The sequence below is a fragment of the Chiloscyllium plagiosum genome, chromosome 41 (genome assembly GCF_004010195.1).
Source record: "Chiloscyllium plagiosum isolate BGI_BamShark_2017 chromosome 41, ASM401019v2, whole genome shotgun sequence".
NCBI lineage: Eukaryota > Metazoa > Chordata > Chondrichthyes > Orectolobiformes > Hemiscylliidae > Chiloscyllium > Chiloscyllium plagiosum.
Window position 1 is genome coordinate 4,150,463 of NC_057750.1, and position 19,120 is coordinate 4,169,582.

Below are 19,120 nucleotides of genomic sequence, written 5' to 3' on the forward strand. Positions count from 1 at the left end.
GTTTTCTGTATACGCAGGTTTGTAGTTCTCCGTTGTCCTTTCTTTCGACTGTGACGTCCAGGAATGCGAGTTCGTTGTCGGTTTCTTCCTCCTTGGTGAACTTTATGCCTATGAGGGTGTTGTTGATGATGTTAAATGCCTCTTCTATCTTGTTTCGTTTTGTGATGACAAAGGTGTCATCTACGTAGCGGACCCAGATTTTTGGTTTGATGGTTGATAGGGCTGTTTGTTCTAGTCTTTGCATTACTGCTTCTGCTATGAATCCTGATAATGGAGATTCGCTTCACTTGGAGGTCGCCACTGATGATGTTACTGAGCCAGATAATGAAACGTCTGGATATCAAACCTACAGCTCAGCGATCAAACCTCAACCTGAGCTACAAACCTTGCAAAAAATAATCTGTTTTTCAATATACCTGTAATAGTCACAGTTTAGACTTTCTAACTCTGATCTTGGCAAATAATTGTACTTTTGTGAGCAGCGGTTTATTTCTGTAGAGAGCTAATTTGCATTGTGAAGAACGATAATTAAATATCTTCTGTGAACTGCAGTGCGGATTATTCTTCAGAAACCCCATTCTCTCAGCCTGTCTATTTTTATTTAAACTGGTCCAGTGTGCAGATATTCTATGATGGACGAGAATAAGGGAGGATGTTTTTTTGTCAATTCAGAGGCATGTTTATTATAGAGCCAACAAGACAATGACTCATGTAGTTTCTGTCAGTTGTTTTTGTCAGTTTTGCTTTGCAGATTGTGGTGACCTCACTAACCTGGTGTACACAAGGTGTGTCACTATTCCTGTTGTTCAGCATGCCGTTTTGGATCTGTACTGAGTTTTAGTTATTGATGATAACCTTCCACTTTGCTTACAAAAATGTATTTGTTTTTTCTCATACCATTTTGGCTGTACTCTTTCTGAACATAAAAGTACTTGGCTTCTTCCTTTATAAGCGTGCTCTTTGACTCCTTTTTTTAAGGGGTTTAAGATGGAAGTGTGTAACTTTTTCAGCGATGACCTTTTGTTTTGACTCTTTTGAGTCTCTTGTTGATTTAAAAAAAAACTAAATCTGCAAGATGGCAATTTTAAGAGACTGAGAAAGTTACTGACTTTGAGGTGGTCAGGGCTCTGTATTGGTGATACTTTGGTGTTTTAGTATGCAGTGTTGGAAATTTTATGGCTGGCTCTGTACCAATATGAAGCCACGGTGGACGAGACAATGTGCTCACACTTCATTGAAAACCACCAAATGGCAAAGCAGGGTCACCTTTTGAAGTCTTTAATGTTGAGATTTGAATGAATAGTACATATTTTAGTGGTGACACTCTAAGCAGGTGGAACCCTGTCCCTTAAGTTTTTATTTCACAGAATGAGGCCAAGCCAGCATTTATTGTCAATCCCGAAATGCCCTTTGATGTTGGTGAGCTGCTGTCTTGAGTTGGTGCAGTCCATGTGTGGTACGTGGACTTGCAGTATTGTTGATGTGGATGGACCAGGATTTTGACTAGTGACCGTGAAGCAACAGCAATACAGTTCCAGCTCAGGATGGTTTTGGCTTTGAGGGGATCTTGCAGGTGGTGGCACTGCAAAATATCTATATGCCCTTTTCATTTTCAGTAGTAGTTGTCATGGGTTTAGAACATGCTGTCTAGGAAGCCTTCGTGAGTTAACATTGCACTTTGGAGTTTTGTACACACTGCACTGCACTTTGGAGTATCAAAAACTTGTACGTTAAAATATTCTCTTCACTTTGTAGCTAAATAAGCACTAGTTCAAACTATTGTTATGTCTGTAAGTATTATTTACCCTGCATTGATCTAAGAGTTGACTAGGTTTTTTTGTATTGCATCTATTATGAGCTTCTGTTGTGTATTATGTTAATTGTGCTGACGTGCCACAGATGAGTTTTTACATAGTGCTGCTTCAACACTAGCATTTACTTTTAAAATATATTTAGGTTCTGGACAAATCTATGGTGTGTACCGTACTTGTTTACTTCCCTTGCTTCAAAATAAAAGTGTAGAAATGTTACTGAAATGGTGTTTATTGCTACTAAAAATTCTTGCGTATGTTCATTTTCCTAGAGCGTGTCAATGCTACTTGTTGCAAGAGATATCACAATGCATATGTCTCAGAACATGTCAAGTGCAAACAAAAGCAAGGTGAGAGGTGACAGGGATGATGAACAAACAAACTGCCTTTTTAAAAACATTTCAGTACTTTGGGGTGGTACAGTGGGTCAGTTGGTTAGCACTGCTGCTACACAACAGTTAGGACCAGAGTTCAATTCCACTCGAGGGCAGCTGTCAGTGGAGTTTGCACATTCTCCCCATGTCTGCGTGGGTTTCCTCCCACAGTCCAAATATGTGCAGGTTAGGTGGATTGGTCATGTTAAATTGTCCATTGTGTCTTGGGATATGTTGGTTAGGTGTGTTAGCCATGGAAAATGTAGGGTTGAAGGTAAAAGGTAGGGGGTGGGTCTGGATGGGATGTTGTTCACGGCCAGGGGGGTCAGTGTGATCTTGGTGGGCTGAATGGCCTGTTTCCACATTGTATGGATTCTATTCTACCTACAAGTATTACTCATCCAAGACTTCATGATCTCTTGCAATTTGGGTTGCAGAGACCCATGCCTCTGGATGACGAGTCATGGACTGCTGTTCAAAAATTTTATAGCACCTCAAGTGGCTTTTAATATGTTGCCTATGTTGTTTTAATATTGTATGCTAAAAATCCCCTACATGCATTTTTTGGAGCACTGTGTATCACAACTGTCCCTCCTGTTGCTGTTGTGCATTCTGTTTGGTAATGGTTGCCAAAGTATTGATTTGTTCAGCCACTTGATACTTGATATACCCAAAAGGTGTTTACTGCAGTATATTGAATGATGGTGCTTGATGGTTGCAAGATTTACTGTGCAGATGCTTGGTAAGTCTGTTCAGAAATAAACCATGTCTATATCTTAGTGTCTTGGTTCTGACATTAGTAAGACTTCAAGTCACTCGGTAATGTAGATTATTTCCCTGTGCAGTCCACCAATTTCCTAATCTCTTTCCCCATCCTCCTCCTTTCTTCCCTCTGTAATGATTGAAATGAGGTCAGCCAGGTAGACAACATAGAATGAGTTCCCCGATTGGAGCTGTTAATCTGCTCCAATCATGGAGCCCTGGCTGACAGATAAGAACAGGAATGTCAGACATCCTGTTCACTGACAGTTGGCTCTGAGGGAGCTGGTTCCATGTTAAGGACTCTCCATGTGTAAATAAAGGGTGACTTGGTGACAGGATACCAGCCTGTGTGGATTTTATTGCATCCTTTTCTTTCCCCCAGACTTCTCAATTTTAAAAAAAACACAAGTTAAAACAACCAATCTTCAAAGCCAGACTTCAGTTTTATTGTCCCTGGTGTCACAAAGCCACATGCAGCATTTGGAATCACCAGCGATGGAGCTTTTGCCCTCAAGGGTATGAATTATATGTGCATTCATTCTTTGATTTCTTTCTTTGTACGTTGGTAGAAGCATAGGGGAATAAACAACCATCCATTCGAAATGCGCTACTGCTCCCTTGCCTATTCTGTGCACCAGTTAATGCAAGCAGACTATCCTGGGACCTCTAAAGACAACCGAAATTCTTGCTCAAGGAAATGTAGAACTACAGCCTGAGATGATAATTACTTATTTATTATTTCACATCCTCTCCCTTCCCTTTGTCTCATGATTGCGTATTCCCTGTGTTCCCTTTCCCTATTTAAGTCGATTGAGGAATCCTTAAGCTGTAAAATATAATACATTTGGTCTCGTGCTCCAAAAGCGTATTTACAGGATCAGCTGAGGTAAGGAAAACTATAACTTTATTAAAGAAGCATTCTACTGTAACTTCACCTTGCTTTAAAGCATTACATCGTGAATAATATCCCTCATATCACAGTTTGACTTAACCCTTTATATTCCATCACTCCTCCAATTTGTTTCGACCCATTTGATAGCTGAGCTAGCATCCTCTTGCTTTGTTGTGCACTCCTTTCCACATCTTGTTTGAAATGAAGGTTTAATTTTATTGTGCCCAATCCTGTTCAAGAAAAATTAACATCTTTTTAATCTGCAGTAATAAATATATACTTTTATTTGGAAAGCTGTTTTCAGTGTTTGATGGCTGTCTGCTAACTAAATTAGTGGTTGGTACTTTCATTCGAAAACGCAAAGAATGGAAAATTGGAAACCTGGCCCGATAATAACAGGGTGTGCTGAAACAACTCTTTTCCTTTTTATCTTCTAGCCCAAGGGCAATGCTGCTTTGGATTTTCTGATAATTAATTATTGTAGCATATTTGGAAATGCAGGTTTCAAATTTGTTTTTTTTTTAAACATGTCTGTTCATAACACCTTGAGACTGGGAGCTTTAGATTTAACTAGGAGTCTAGTTAGAACAATGCTGTTGAGGGATTCCTGGTATGACTGAATTTGTGTGACTGCTTTTATACTGAGATGAGAACCACTAAATTTTGAGTATGTTCACTAAAACAGCTCCATATCTTTAGGCTTACTGTGCTGTGGATTCTGTTTTTAAAGCTCCCCTCTATAGGGTTACAAGTTCGATATCAGTGATAACATCAGAAAAGGCAGGAAGGGTGCATCTGTAAAGTATGCGGTGGGAACAAAGAGAATAATGTGCATGTGAAGTGGATTTTGAGGATTATACAGGCAGGGGAAGAGTGTGCTCTTTGTACGTGTGATATGTGTGTAGGGCAGGTGCAGAGATCTGTACAAGTAGACGGTTGAGGGAGGGGAGGAAGGTGCAGGAACCTGTGAATAAAGGCTGAGGTAGAGAGTTGCCCCTATGCTTGAGGATGGGTGGTTGCAGAGCAGAAACTGCACATGCAAGGGCATAGAGGGCTGGGTGGGGCCAAGAGAGGAGGCAAAGAACCTCTGTACAAAAAGGTGCAGGGGATGGGGTGGGGGTATGTAGAGAGAACAAGTGAGGCATTGGGGAGGGTGACATTGTTTGTATATTCATGCAAGGGTACCAGCGGTAGGTTGGGATGGAAACCATACATGTGGTAGGAGGGGAGGGGCTGTTTGTGCATGGAGTTGGGTTGGGAGGGTGTCAAGGATAGGGCTGCATGTACAATCACAGGAGGAGTTTGGATGTGGGGCTCAGGTGAGGCAGGCAGGGACTGTGCGTGATGGGTGTGTGGGTGTAGGGAGGACTGGGACTATATCTGAGAGGTGCATGGACATTTGGAGTGGGGGAGAAATAGTGGAACGATATGCTAGGTAGGGGATAGAAGAACATGCCATATACATGCTGTATAGAGAGACAGGAAAGGGAGGAACTCGACATGTGGATGTGGTGGGAAGGAAAAGAAATTGGACGTGTAGGAGGGGGAATATGAGAATGAGAAGGGAGAGATCTATGTTTGCATGTGCTGGGAGGGAGAGTGAGCATGAGAGATGCAGGGACATGTGGGGAGGGGCGGATTGCAGGGACTTGTGTGCATGGAGGCAAGAGTGAAGCTGAGGTGGGTAAGTAAAGGATGAGGTGGGTGGTGAAGAGACAAGGTTAAGGTGGATATGGGAATAAAAGATCGTTCAGGGATCTGTGCGAAGTAAAGGGACTTGTGCGAGTACACATAATGAGGGTAGTTGGAGAGAACAGTGGGAACCTTGCGGCTAGACTCTTGGATGGAAGAAAGTGGATGCATGCATGTAAGTCATCATGGAGTTGGATTTGGGTTGAGGTGGGGAGGAGGCTTATGTGCACACCGTACTAATAGTCTAGCAAGGACAGGAAATGTGACTGGTGAGACCAGCAGCCCTGGTGTGAAATGTTGCTGCAAAAGGAAGTGATTTGTCTCAAATTTTTCAATAAAGGATAATCCGCAAACTGGGGAAACTGAGATAATGAATGGAGGGGCAATTGTTTTGGTTTTGTTTGGGAGGATTTTATACACGTGTGGTGTTGTGGTTTGTCAGTGACTCAGGTTAATGCTCTATGGATGTGGGTTTGAATCCCAACATGGTAGGTAAAGTTTGAATTTGTCTAATGAATCTTTGCTATTTACAGGAAAAGAATTTTTCTAACAGAAACCACAATTGTTGTAAAACCATCTGCTGTTTTAGGGAAGGATAATCTGCTACCCTCACCTGTGACTCCAGATCCACAATGTGGTTGACTCTCAACTACCTTCTGGCTTGCTTGACTGTTTCAATCAGCTAAAGGGCATTAGGGATGGACACAAATGCTGGCCTTGGTGGTGATGCCAAAATCCTATCAAAGAATAAACGTGGATGCATTAATTTAAAATTTTGCATTAAATCTTTCAACATCTTTATTAGAAGAACCTTAACAATGTGGACTTCACCAGTTTCCTCATTTCCCCTCCCCTCACCGTCCCCCGTTTTTGATTTTCCTGCTCCTCTGATGCTGCCTGACCTGCTGTGATTTTCCAGCATCACTCTAATCTTCACTGTCACCTCTCAGGATAGAATTCGGCAACTATCACCACATTAGCTAGTTTTGTCTGCATTATAAATTTGAGTGAAGGATAAGGTATTTAGGAGTTAATTTGTTTTAAACTAACATGATCTTCTGCAGCATCATGTGCTATTGATCACTGAATAAATGTGAACTTGTAATGCAAAGGAGTAGTTTAAAACGTAAAAGTTATCCATCAGAAATTAAATACTGCTTTGGTCAAGTGAATTTCTTTTTGGATTTTTGCATTTTTCAGTAAGCTATGGGCTTGCGATTCAGCACCCTCTGAATGTTTCGATGAAACTATTCCGATAAGATCCGTCCAGGTGCTCTAACTTGGATGTATGTACAGCATCCTTGAGCAACTTTGTTTGGTTCTGCAGGAGCAAAAACACATACAAGTTCTTTTTGGTGACCCCTGATATTGTATATCGTGGATGGGCAACAGTTGTGCTGCTTCACAGCAACCTCTGAATGCCGCCCTTCTCAATAACTTCAACTCTATAGATGTCCACTTTCAATTTTGTAGAGTCAACGCAAGATGTTTGTGCTTCCTTGGCTTTTCTCTGGTTTATTGAATACCGAGCTGAAAATGTGTTGCTGGAAAAGCGCAGCAGGCCAGGCAGCATCCAAGGAACAGAAGAATCGACGTTTCGGGCATAAGCCCTTCTTCAGGCCGTAATGGCAGGATTGATTTATAGTCCACTCCTTGGAAAAATTAAAAATGGCAATGTAACAATAGATCAGGATTGCCTGCAACTTGACCGGATGCAGGAAGACCTAGCAAATCTTCAGCTTCTAAGTAACTTCAGCACAGCTTCCAGTTGGTAGTGTGACAATTTGCATTAGGAGAATATCAAATTCTGGTTGAAGTGCCAAAATGTTTGCTGTACAGTTTATAACACCTATTCCAGATGAACTACCTGGCACCATGACCAAAAATATAGTCAAAAAGCTAGATTTTCAGAAGCATCTTAACAAAAAGACTTCCTTGCATAGGAAGGATGTTGTGAAACTTGAAAGGGTTCAGAAATGATTTACAAGGATGTTGCCAGGGTTGGAGGGTTTGAACTACAGGGAGAGGCTGAATAGACTGGGTTATTTTCTTTGGAGCGTCGGAGGCTGAGGGGTGACCTTATAGAGGTTTACAAAATTGAGGGGCATGGATAGGATAAGTACCCAAGGTCTTTTGCCTGGGGTGGGGGAGAGTCCAGAACTAGAGGGCATATGTTTAGAGTGAGAGGGGAAAGATATAAAAGAGACCTAAGGGGCAACTTTTTCACACACAGAGTGGTACGTGGTTGAAATGAGCTGCCAGAGGAAGTGATGGAGGCTGGTACAATTACAACAGTTAAAAATCATCTGAATGAGTATATGAATAGGAATGTTTCAAGTCATATGGGACAAATGCTGGTACATGGGATTAGATTAATTTGGGATATCTGGTCGGCATGGACGAGTTGGACCAAAAGGTCTGTTTCCATGCTGTACATCTCTATGACTCTGTGTTAAGATTTAAAGAGGGAATTCAAGGGTTATGGGTTGCCAAAGTTGTAACCACCAATGACGGAGCAGTAATGAAGTGGGAATGGGAAGGAGATCAGAATTGGAGGAAATGCCAATTCAGAAGGTTTTGGGAATGGAAGAGATGAGAAAAAAACGAATGATTTGAAAACCAAGATGAGAGTTTTAAAGTCAAGTTCAGACAGAGTTCTCAGTTCAAGATGATCTAATACTGGTTTCAGCTTGCTGATTGCTGGGTTTGGCAACTTTCCATGATCTGTAGATTGATATTACCAGCTCTGGCGACTAGAACAAAATAACTTCCAAAACCAGCAGAACACAGTTCAAGATGTTACTGGTTATCTTAATTTTTGTGATTTTTTTTTGAAAGAAGATACTTGTTTCTCTATTATTCTATTAAATTAACATCTTATTGTACATGAGACAAACCCAAGCTCATGTCTATATAGAACTGCTTATAATGGGCTGTGTTATATACCTTTCTGAATAAATTTGAAAGACAGTTACGTTACCAGTTTTGAGAAGATTTATAGCTCAGATTGAGGTTCTGGATGTCTACCTTGGTCAAACAGGCAGAAAACTAGCCACCAGGATACATGAACATCAACTAGCCATAAAAAGACATGATCCACTATCACTAGTATCATGAATCCTATCAGATTGAATGGATCAGTTGGAACGACAGTTACAGGCAATGATGAATTTACAAGAGCAAGGGGTTGTGATGGATGGCAGTTATAGGAATGGGAAAAGTAGCAGATACAGTCACATAGATGGGTTAACTCCAGGAAAGGTAAGAGAAGTAGGCAGGTAGTGCCTATCTCCATTCTGTGGCTATCCCCATTTCAAACAAGTATGCTGCTTTGGAAAATGTAGGGGATGATGGATTCTCAGGGGAATGTAGCATGAACAGCTAAGTTTCTGTATGGAGACTGGCTGTAATGCAATGAGGGTTACGTCAGGTTCCAAGAGATCGATGTGTTAGGGGACTCTGTAGTCCAAAGCACAAACAGATGTTTCTGTGGCTAGCAGCAAAAAATCAGAATGGTGTTGCTGCCCTGGTGCCAGGATCAAGGATGTCTGAGAGAATGTTCTCAAGGGGGGGAGGGCACAGCAGGAGGTCATTGTACACATTGGAACCAATGACTTAGGAAGGGAAAAGGTTGTGATTCTGAAGGGAGAATATAGAGAGTAAGGCAGAAATTTTAAAAGGAGGTCCCCGAGTAGTAATATCTGGATTACCTCTGGTGCTATAAGCTAGTGAGGGTAGGAATAGGACAATAGAGCAGATGAATGCATGACTGAGGAACTTTTGAATGGGAGAAGGATTCACATTTTTGGATCATTGGAATCCATTCTGGGGTAGATGTGACCTTTATAAGGAGGATGGATTGCACCTGAATTGGAGGGGGACAAATATACTAGCAGGCAGATTTGCTAGAGCTGCTTGGGAGGATTTAAACTAGTAAGCTTGGGGAGGGTGGAGGGGTTGGTGGGATCCAGAGAGATAGTGAGGAAAGAGATCAATCTGGAACTGGTACAGTTGAGAACAGAAGCAAGTCAAACAGTCAGGGCAGGCAGGGACAAAGCAGAGAAAAAGGTTGGACTGATAAATTGGACTGCATTTATTTCAATGCAAGAGGCCTAACAGAGAAAGCAGATGAACTCAGGGCATGATATGGAACATGGGATATCATAGCAATTACAGAAACGTGGCTCAGGGATGGACAGGATTTGCAGCCTAATGTTCCAGGATACAAATGCTACAGAAAAGGAGGCAAGAGAGGAGGGGGAGTGGTGTTTTTGATCAGGGATAGCATTACAGCTGTACTGAGGGAGGATATTCCTGGAAATACATCCAGGGAAATTATTTGGGTGGAACTGAGAAACAAGAAAGGGATGATAACCTTATTGGGATTGTATTGTGGACCCCTTAATAGTCAGCAGGAAATTGAGAAAAAAATTTGTAAGCAGATCTCCGCTATCTGTAAGAATAGTAAGGTGGTTATGGAAGGGATTTTAATATTGCAAACATGGACTGGGACTGCGATAGTGTTAAGGGATTAGATTGAGAGGAATTTAAGTGTGTACAAGAAAATTTTCTGATTCAGTATGTGGATGTGCCTACTAGAGAAGGTGCAAAACTTGATCTACTCTTGGGAAATAAGGCAGGGCAGGTGACTGAGGTGTCAGTTGGGGAGCACTTTGGGGCCAGCGATCATAATTCTGTTAGTTTTGAAATAGTGATGGAAAAGGATGGACCAGATCTAAAAGTTGAAATTCTAAATTAGAGGAAGGCTAATTTTGATGGTATTAGGCAAAACTTTCAAAAACTGATTGGGGGCAGATGTTTGCAGGTAAAGGGATGGCTGGAAAATGGGAAGCCTTCAGAAATGAGATAACTGAAATCCAGAGAAAGTATATTCCTGTTGGGGTGAAAGGTAAGGCTGGTAAGTGTAGGGAATGCTGGATGACTAAAGAAATTGAAGGTATAGACAGGAGAGATTGAGTGAATCCTTAGTGTATAAAGGCAGTCGGAGTATACTTAAGAGGGAAATCAGGAGGGCAAAAAAGGGATATGAGATAGCTTTGGCAAATAGAGTTAAGGAGAATCTAAAGGGTTTTTACAAATACATTAAGGACAAAAGAGTAACTCGGAAGAAAATAGGGCCCCTCAAAGATCAGCAAGGTGGCCTTTGTGTGGAGCTACAGGAGATAACTAAAATAGTATTTTGCATCAGTGTTTGCTGTGGAAAAGGACATGGGAGATATAGAATGTAGAGAAGTAGATGGTGACATCTTGAAAAATCAATAAACTGCGGGACATACCAACAGTGATTCATCTGGAAGCTCACTGATGTTACCTAGCAAACCTATATCCAGAACCTCAACCTGAGCTACAAATCTTTTCAAAATGCTGTCTTGAAAAATGTCCATATTACAGAAGGGTAAGTGCTGGATGTTTTGAAACTGATAAATCCCCAGGACCTGATCAGGTGTACCTTAGAACTCTGGAAAATGGGAAGCTAGGGAAGTGAATGCTGGGCCTCTTGCTGTGGTATTTGTATCATTGATAGTCACAGGTGAGGTGCCAGAAGACTGGAGGATGGCTAACGTAGTGCCACTATTTAATAAGGGTGGTAAGGGCAAACCAGGGAACTATACACAGGTGAGCCTGATGTTGGTGGTGGGCAAATTGTTGGAGGGAGTCCTGAGGGACACGATCTGTGTACAGAGGAAGCTCAATTATCTGAATGAGATGGGCAGGCACTATGTTGTTCTGATAATTCATTATCTGGTTAATTGATTCAATGTCTCTCCTCTGAAACTCGAAGTTTTCTGAAGTTTCCTTTTTCCTCATTCTATCTGCCTTGCTCCCTCTTGGTGTCTCAGGGTTTGTTTCTGAGCAGACACACACATTTGTGTAAGGGACCTGCAACATTGCTGAAGCCCCTCGCCATCAGTTCAAAGGGATTGACACAGGCAGCATTTGCGAAGTCTACTTGCGAAGTTCAGGAGACGAGGCAGCAGCACACCATGTGCAACCCCGCCCCTCCATTGACCCCTCCCCAACCCTGACCCCATTCCAACTGAACGTCTCAGCTCGCCCCCCCCATCTGCCCCTAACCCTGCCCCGTCCGACCTCTTTCACCCCCCCTCCCCAAAAACCCATCCAACCCATCCATCACCACCCCCCACCCACATTCTGCACCCCTGCCTCCCATCCATGTACAGGATATGTTTGGAGAGATTATCTGGGGAAGGGCGGTGGGGGGGTTCAGGGTACATACCTGTGGAGAACTCCAGGGCAAGGGACGGCGGGGGGAGAGGTCAGTCATTTGGAGATGGTGCCTGGGCTCCCAATCGATGTCTGGGGCTGTTCTTGGCAGCATTTCAGTTCGCCTGGTTCATTTTTAATCATTATAAACAAAAGGTGCAATCAATGTTGGAAACATCTCTTTGCTGTAATGTTTCTGTCGGGACCTTGAGATCTCCTTTGGATATTCCGATATTTGGATAATTGATTTTGGAAAATCAAGGTTCCTCTGTATCTAGAAATGCAAAGACTGATGAGGGATAGTCAACATGGCTTTGTACATGAGAAATCGTGTCTCAAACGTGATTGAGTGTTTTGAAGAAGTAAAAGGGTTGATGAGGGCAGGGTGGTAGATGTGATCTATATGATCTATCAGTAAGGTTCCTCATGGTAGACTGGTTAGCAAGGTGAGATCTCATGGAATACAGGGAGAACTAGCCATTTGGATACAGAACTGGCTCAAAGGTAGAAGACAGAGGGTGGTGGTGGAGGGTTGATTTTCAGACTGGAGGCCTGTGACCAGTGGAATGCCACAGGGATCGGTGCTGGAACTTCGACTTTTTGTCATTTACATCAATGATTTGGATGTGAGCATAAGAGGTACAGTTAGTAAGTTTGCAGATGACATCAAAATTGAAGGTGTAGTGAACAGCGAAGAGGGTTACCTCAGATTACAACAGGATCTGGACCAGATGGGCCAATGGGGTAGATAGAAGAAGGTGTTTGGTATGCTTTCCTTTATTGGTCAGAGTATTGAGTACAGGAGTTGAGAGGTCATGTTGCGGCTGTACAGGACATTGGTTAGGCCACTGTTGGAATATTGCGTGCAATTCTGGTCTCCTTCCCATCAGAAAGATGTTGTGAAACTTGAAAGGGTTCAGAAAAGATGTTGTTAGGGTTTGAGGATATGAGCTATAGGGAGAGGCTGAATAGGCTAGGGCTGTTTTCCCTGGAGCGTTGGAGGCTGAGGGGTGACCTTATGGAGGTTTATAAAATTGAAGGGCATGGATAGGATAAATAGACAAAGTCTTTTCCCTGGGGTGGGGGAGTCCAGAAATAGAGGGCATAGGTTTTGGGTGAGACGAGAAAGATAGAGATCTAAGGGGCAACTTTTTCATGTAGAGGGTGGTACATGTGTGGAATGAGCTGCCAGAGGAAGTGGTGGAGGCTGGTACAATTGCAACATTTAAGAGGCATTTGGATGGGTATATGAATAGGAAGGGTTTGGAGGGATATGGGCGGGGCGCTGGCACGTAGGACCAGATTGGGTTGGGATATGTGGTCGGCATGGATGAGTTGGACCAAAGGGTCTGTTTCCATGCTGTACATCTGACTCTATGACCACTTCTATTGGGACAACACATCCATCATAGGGCACGCCAAACAGAGAATTTCTAGAAGAAAGGCTTTCCAGCCGGAACTCTATCAAGAAGCACATCAACTTGGACCCCATTTACCAATCTCTGAGAAAAAAAATGGGAAATGACATCACCACAGGAACTGACATCACCAACTGAAGGAAACCGAAACACATCAATAGAAATTGGTTACTAATGCCAGTGCTTCATCGGAGACTCACTGATACCTCATATGATAACAAAACGTCTGAAATGAACCTTCCAGCTCAGCCAGCAAACTTACATCCAGTTATGTTACCAATTGGTATTTTGGCTACAATCTTAAATTTTGGTCTGCTAAGTTATCACACTTTTTTGCAAATTGCCATTCTTTGTCCAATAGCCTTGCTCTTGAAAGCTTAAAAATCTTCATTTAAATTCTCTTCCTTTCCCTCTTTTGTTATTAACTTTCAAAGCGTCTGCCTCTTCAACACACACCATCCCCTAAACCACCGTCCCTGAAGTTCCTTTTATACGGCTCTGTCTTGTCCATTAAACTAAATCCACCTTGGTGTTTGTATAACTTTGTTGAACATCACTTTTTGAGTTGAGGTAGGTGATTAAAAATGAGGTGCCTTGCTACTGTATAGATGTTTGCTGAATAATGAGGAGCCATCAATAGGATATGCGTGGGCATGTGGAATGTCCTCACCATATCGACTTGAGCTATGAAGGAAACCTGCCAAATATTGATTTCCTGCACTGCCGAGAGGAAAGTGAGATGCTTTACCATGAAATATTAGGAGATTGTTTTGAGGTGAATAGAATGGCTTAAATTATATTAGCAATGAGGCTTTTGTGTCGAATATTGTTGCCGTTTAATAAACCTTAGTGGTTGCGGTGAATGGATCTACTGTACATGTAGGATATATCTTAGTCTCTATCTATATAAGGGAATCCTGGGCTGCCTCTGTCCCCAACCCTCCTCTCACTCAGCCAAGGACATGGAAGTCCTGGGCTGCCTCTGTGTAAGGGCTTCTGCCCGAAACGTCGATTCTCCTGTTCCCTGGATGCTGCCTGACCTGCTGCGCTTTTCCAGCAACACACTTTCAGCTCTGATCTCCAGCATCTGCAGACCTCACTTTCTCCCGCCTCTATGTAAACCTTTCCTATTCATATACCCATCCAGATGCTTTTTAAATGTTGTAATTGTACCAGCCTCCATCACTTCCTCAGGCAGCTCAATCCATACATGCATCACCCTCTGCGTGAAAACATTGCCCCTCAAGTTTCTTTTTTCCCCTCTCACCTTAAACAGATGCCATCTAGTTTGGGCACCCCTACCCTGGAAAGAAACTTTAGCTATTCACCCTATCCATGCCCTTCATGATTTTATAAACCTCTATAAGGTCACCTCTCAGCCTCCAATGCTCCAGGGAAAATGACCCCAGTTGATTCAGTGTTCCCTACAGCTCAAACCCTCCAACCCTGGCAACATCCTTGGAAATTTTTTTTTGAACCCTATCAATTTTCGCAATATCCTTCCTATAGCTGGGAAACCAGAATTGCACGCAGTATTCCAGAAGTGTTCTAACCAAAATGGCATGGTGAAAAATTTATAAAAATGCCTGTTCTCAATGGTAAGAATGTATAGATTCCACTCCCCCAGCTCTCTCGCATTTATCTCTAAGAAGTTGAAACTTTGAAGTACGCAATTGTTCCTCAACATTTTATTCTCCTTCCTCCCTTATCCTAAGTTATTCTCAAGATCCTTCCCCTCCACGTTGTTCTCCTTCCTCTTCCCCCCCCATTATTATTCTCCTTCACCTACCCATCCCTGTTGTTTTCCTTTCCCCACCTCAGCATTATCCGCCTGCCACCCCCCGTTTCCCAATGTTCTCCCTCCCCTTGCAACCTGCTGTATCCATAGTATAGAGCTGCAACCTACTCCTCATTTAGTGATGTTTCAAATGGTTAACTGAAGTATTTCCGAACGAAAGCTTGCAGCATCCTGAAGTGCATGTAAACACTTAGGCTCATGCAGACTCCCAGATTTAAGGCATCTACTTGTATTGGCTGACTTGGTGACCTTGCCAGCAGTCCTGTAGACATGTTAATAGATGGGTTGATTGCAGACTGAGATATGAGAAACTTACTCTCACTGAGCTCAGGCTTGAATTTCAAATAGTTTGAGTCTGTGTTATTTAGTGAAGCTTTATTCCTGTTTCCACTTAAGCAACTGTTGGTTTACAGACTATCATAAAAGCTTAATATCTAACTAATTTTTAAAATTAGAACATCTCTGGAATCAGGTTTTTCTTAATTGTAAGAATTGATGGCTTCATTAGGAAAACTGGCTAGGGACAGTCTTGACTCTAAATTGAGAAACTTGAGTTTTCAGAGCAGAAATGACTCAATCACTGAAGCACCCATGGCTTAATGATTTTATCTCCCTAACTCCCCCCATACATTCTCCCTGAGTGATTCCTGCACATGGCCTCATATCATATCTTTGCTTTTGTAATGTGAGGAATACACTGGTGGGAGAGGGTACTGGGTGAAATAAAAGATTTAGTTTAAGAGAATCCTAATTTTGTGCTTTCTCTGTGATAATGCTCCTTTCTGCTGGCTGTGTGGTTCAGGGTACAAAGTAATTGTACTTGTAAAGAGATCTTGATCTTGGCCACAGAGTTACACAAACTGAAGCAAGTGGCTGGGATGGCTGTCACACAGGGTGGTTGGCAGTTTATTCCATACCTGTCATGGTCCTGAGAATCAGCAGCAAGCCTGAAGTTTCCATGTGCTACAGGCAGAACTAGGAGGGAGAATAGCCAAGAAAAATCCAGACACTACTTAAAATATTCCTCATTTCTGTTAAACTGATACTCCAGTTGTTTTTGTCCCTTCCCAATGGTTTCTCTGCAGTATGATCTATCCCCAGCTCACCAGATCTTGAGGTCTGACCGCTGTTGCTGTGATCTATAGTGCCAAGATAATGTGGCTGATAAAAGTTGAAAATTCACCTAATTTACCTTACAAGGTTGGATTAAGAAGCCATGAACAGTACTATAACAACTGTTGTTGTATGAAATAATGCAAGACGCAGCTTTTAAGTTTCTGATAGCAAACCTTTCTTGAGGATCTGAGGTGAAACTTGTCTGTGTTTAGTGTAAACTCTATCTTGGTCTCTTGTCTGTGCAAATGTGCTGATAGCTCTGCTTGATGCAGCTTGAAAAAAATGACAGCCAGTGTCTGACAGTGGTGGATGAAATCCCATCTAACAGACGTGTGAGAGCTGTGTGCACTTGCCCCTTAGAGCTTTGTAACCGTACCCAACCCTCTGTGGGCAGCAGCTGGCCTCCGGTTCCTGCTGCTAGCATCTGGAACTCACCAACTTTCAAGTTGACAAACAGTTTGCAGCTTTAGTGTCGGAATGTACCACATCAGCTTGTTTTTTTTTAAAGACTCCATAAAGGTAATGTTTTCAAGGCTGCATTGTTAAGTCTCAGTTTTGTGAATCACTAACTGCTAAGTGTTTGTAGATTCATGCTATTATCTTTGTTTATACAAACCAGGGAAAGAAGTCCATCCGCTGCATTGATATAGTCTTCCCTTTCTGTTGAAGTTAGTCAATGTTGCCATACAGTCCTTGGTTTATTTGAGCCTTCTAGCATGAGCTGGCCTCCATGTTAGTATAAATAGGCCACTATGTTCTCTTGGCTGCCTTACTGCAGAATATAAGTGAACCATTGTTTCTGTACTGCTCGTGCATGCAGTAAAGCTCCTCCCAGTAGATCTCTGCACCATTCAAAAGAGAGTGAGCAAAACACCAATTTCTAATGTTGGGCGACAGTGAGGACTATAGGTGCTGGAGATTAGAGTCGAGAGTGTAGTGCTGGAAAAGCACAGCAGGTCAGGAAGCATCCGAGGAACAGGAAAATTGACGTTTTGGGCATTTCAGTCTTTTGCCCGAAACGTCGATTTTTTTTTCCTGCTCCTCGGATGCTGCCTGACCTGCTGTGCTTTTCCAGCACCACATTCTTGACTCAATTTCTAATGTTATGATTAAAATTCAGCCAATTTCTCTTTTTGCTGCAACAACCTGAAGTTTGTTTCCTGTTGACTATTATTCATTGCTGTAACAGCCCCTTTTGAGAAGGATTTTTCAGTCTAGCTGTTTACTTTGTAAACAGTATTGGAAAATAAGGCATGAACTAATCCTGATGTTTGTAATTTAAATGAGAGTAATTTAAATGATGTAGCTGTTTCTCTATGCACAGCCCTATGATTTTGAATCCTTCTTTAAACTGTAATAAAAACAGAATGCAGGAAATGCACAGCAGGTCGGACAGCATGTGTGTACAGGGAAGGTTAGCATTTCAGGCTGATGGCCTTTTATCAGAACTGAAAGGTGACATAGCTGAGGCATTAACTTTTTTTTCCACAGTTGCTGCCTGCTCTGAATGTTTTTAACATTTTCTGACGGATTCTTGATCAGGAGGGGAATTGAGGATGATTGGGAAAAGACAGGAAAGTGGATATGAGGAATGTCCATCAAACATGAACCTGTTGAATGGCAGAGCAGGTTCGAGGGACTGAATGGCCTACTCCTGTTCCTATTTCTTATGGGCTAGTTTTTATCTCAGATTTGCAAAGATTAATTTTAAACTGTGCTGTTTGTGAGGTTTCTGAATACTTTTTTTCACTTCACCATTTTTAGCATGGTATATATTTGGTGTGGGCTAATGCATAATTATGATGTGGGCACCACAAGGCATGCAAAGTCAGAACGAAGTGGGTTTCCTGCTCAGTACGTCAGTGCAGCAACTCAAGTTCCATCTAGTGGTAGAAATGTGCGGTCACATGTGTGACGGGTAGCCTTAACAGAATGATCCTATTGAATTGTGACTTGGAGGCATGATGGTATAATGAGACATACATAATTTATTATGGGATCATAATCGTCATGGTGAATGTTATGGCAATAATGCAGCTTTGAACATGGAAGTTTTTCAATGGTTTGCAGTAGGTTGAGTCAGGATTTGTTCCAGAGTCTTCAGGAAGGAGGATATTATTAATTTAAGGTCGGGAAAGTAATTTTCCTAAACTAATGACAGAATGATGCTGCAGCAGATATCCAAACTAGGATGTGGACCAACTAATTGAAGAGGACCAGGGTAAAGGCTGTACTGTAGCTTGAAGTTTGCTACTGTGGCTACATTAAGGGTTCTTGGTGTTTAAGCATGAGGAATTTTACAAACTGAATACTCAAAAGTAAATTCGTACATACTTCATGTTAAGTATTACCAATTATGTGGTTTGAGTTAGGATTATACTGTGGAAACATAATTGAAAGCAATGTTCATAAATTGGAACCTGGTATTTTCCTTCAGTAAATCTGCTTTTGTATTGTGTTGGCAAAGCTTCATTACTAATGCATAGAGGAGCGCGAATGAGATGCCTTGGGGCAGTGGGGGTGGGAATGCTGACACACAGCAAGAGTACAGCATCTCTGCTGCTTTATGAAATCTAATCGCTTTATTTGACATAGCATTTCTCTATCAGATTCACTTAAACAGTTTTACTCCTGAGAAGGCGTGCTCTTTATTGATTTAAACTAGGGGCTATTTAGCAAGGTAATGTGTTGGATTCTACTGCATTATGGAGGGTATTTGGTGTCAGGAAAGTAAGCCTTGTTATTTTGAGAGTGAATGTTTACACAAACGACTGTAATTTTCTTACTGAAATTGTTTCTGGTTTAGTAATTGAGGTGAAGTGCAGGGTTCGGTGGGTTGTTGTCTCTTTGTCCTGTGTAGAGTGGCAGTGCCTTTATCTGCAACAGACCACAATGTGTGACACAATTTCAGTTAAGTGTTTTTGATGTTCCAGTCTTTTGAATGCAGGGTTTAACTGATTTATAGCCATTCCTGACTAACATTGCAGTTTTTCCAATTTTTAAACAAATGC

At 42.0% G+C, this 19,120-nt stretch overlaps 1 protein-coding gene across 4 annotated transcripts in view; it reads left to right on the plus strand.

The window, feature by feature from the left end:
- The window catches only part of sipa1l3 (signal-induced proliferation-associated 1 like 3), a 240,262-nt gene that overhangs the window by 90,287 nt on the left and 130,855 nt on the right, over nucleotides 1-19,120 (plus strand). Inside the window, exon 1 of one of the 4 annotated variants that reach the window (XM_043680773.1) lies at nucleotides 2,143-2,161. The exons of the other annotated variants lie outside the window; for them this stretch is intronic. The gene's annotated coding sequence lies outside the window, so the exon portion shown is untranslated. Of the gene's footprint in view, nucleotides 1-2,142; nucleotides 2,162-19,120 lie in introns of those variants that run through there. 4 annotated transcript variants of the gene reach the window in all.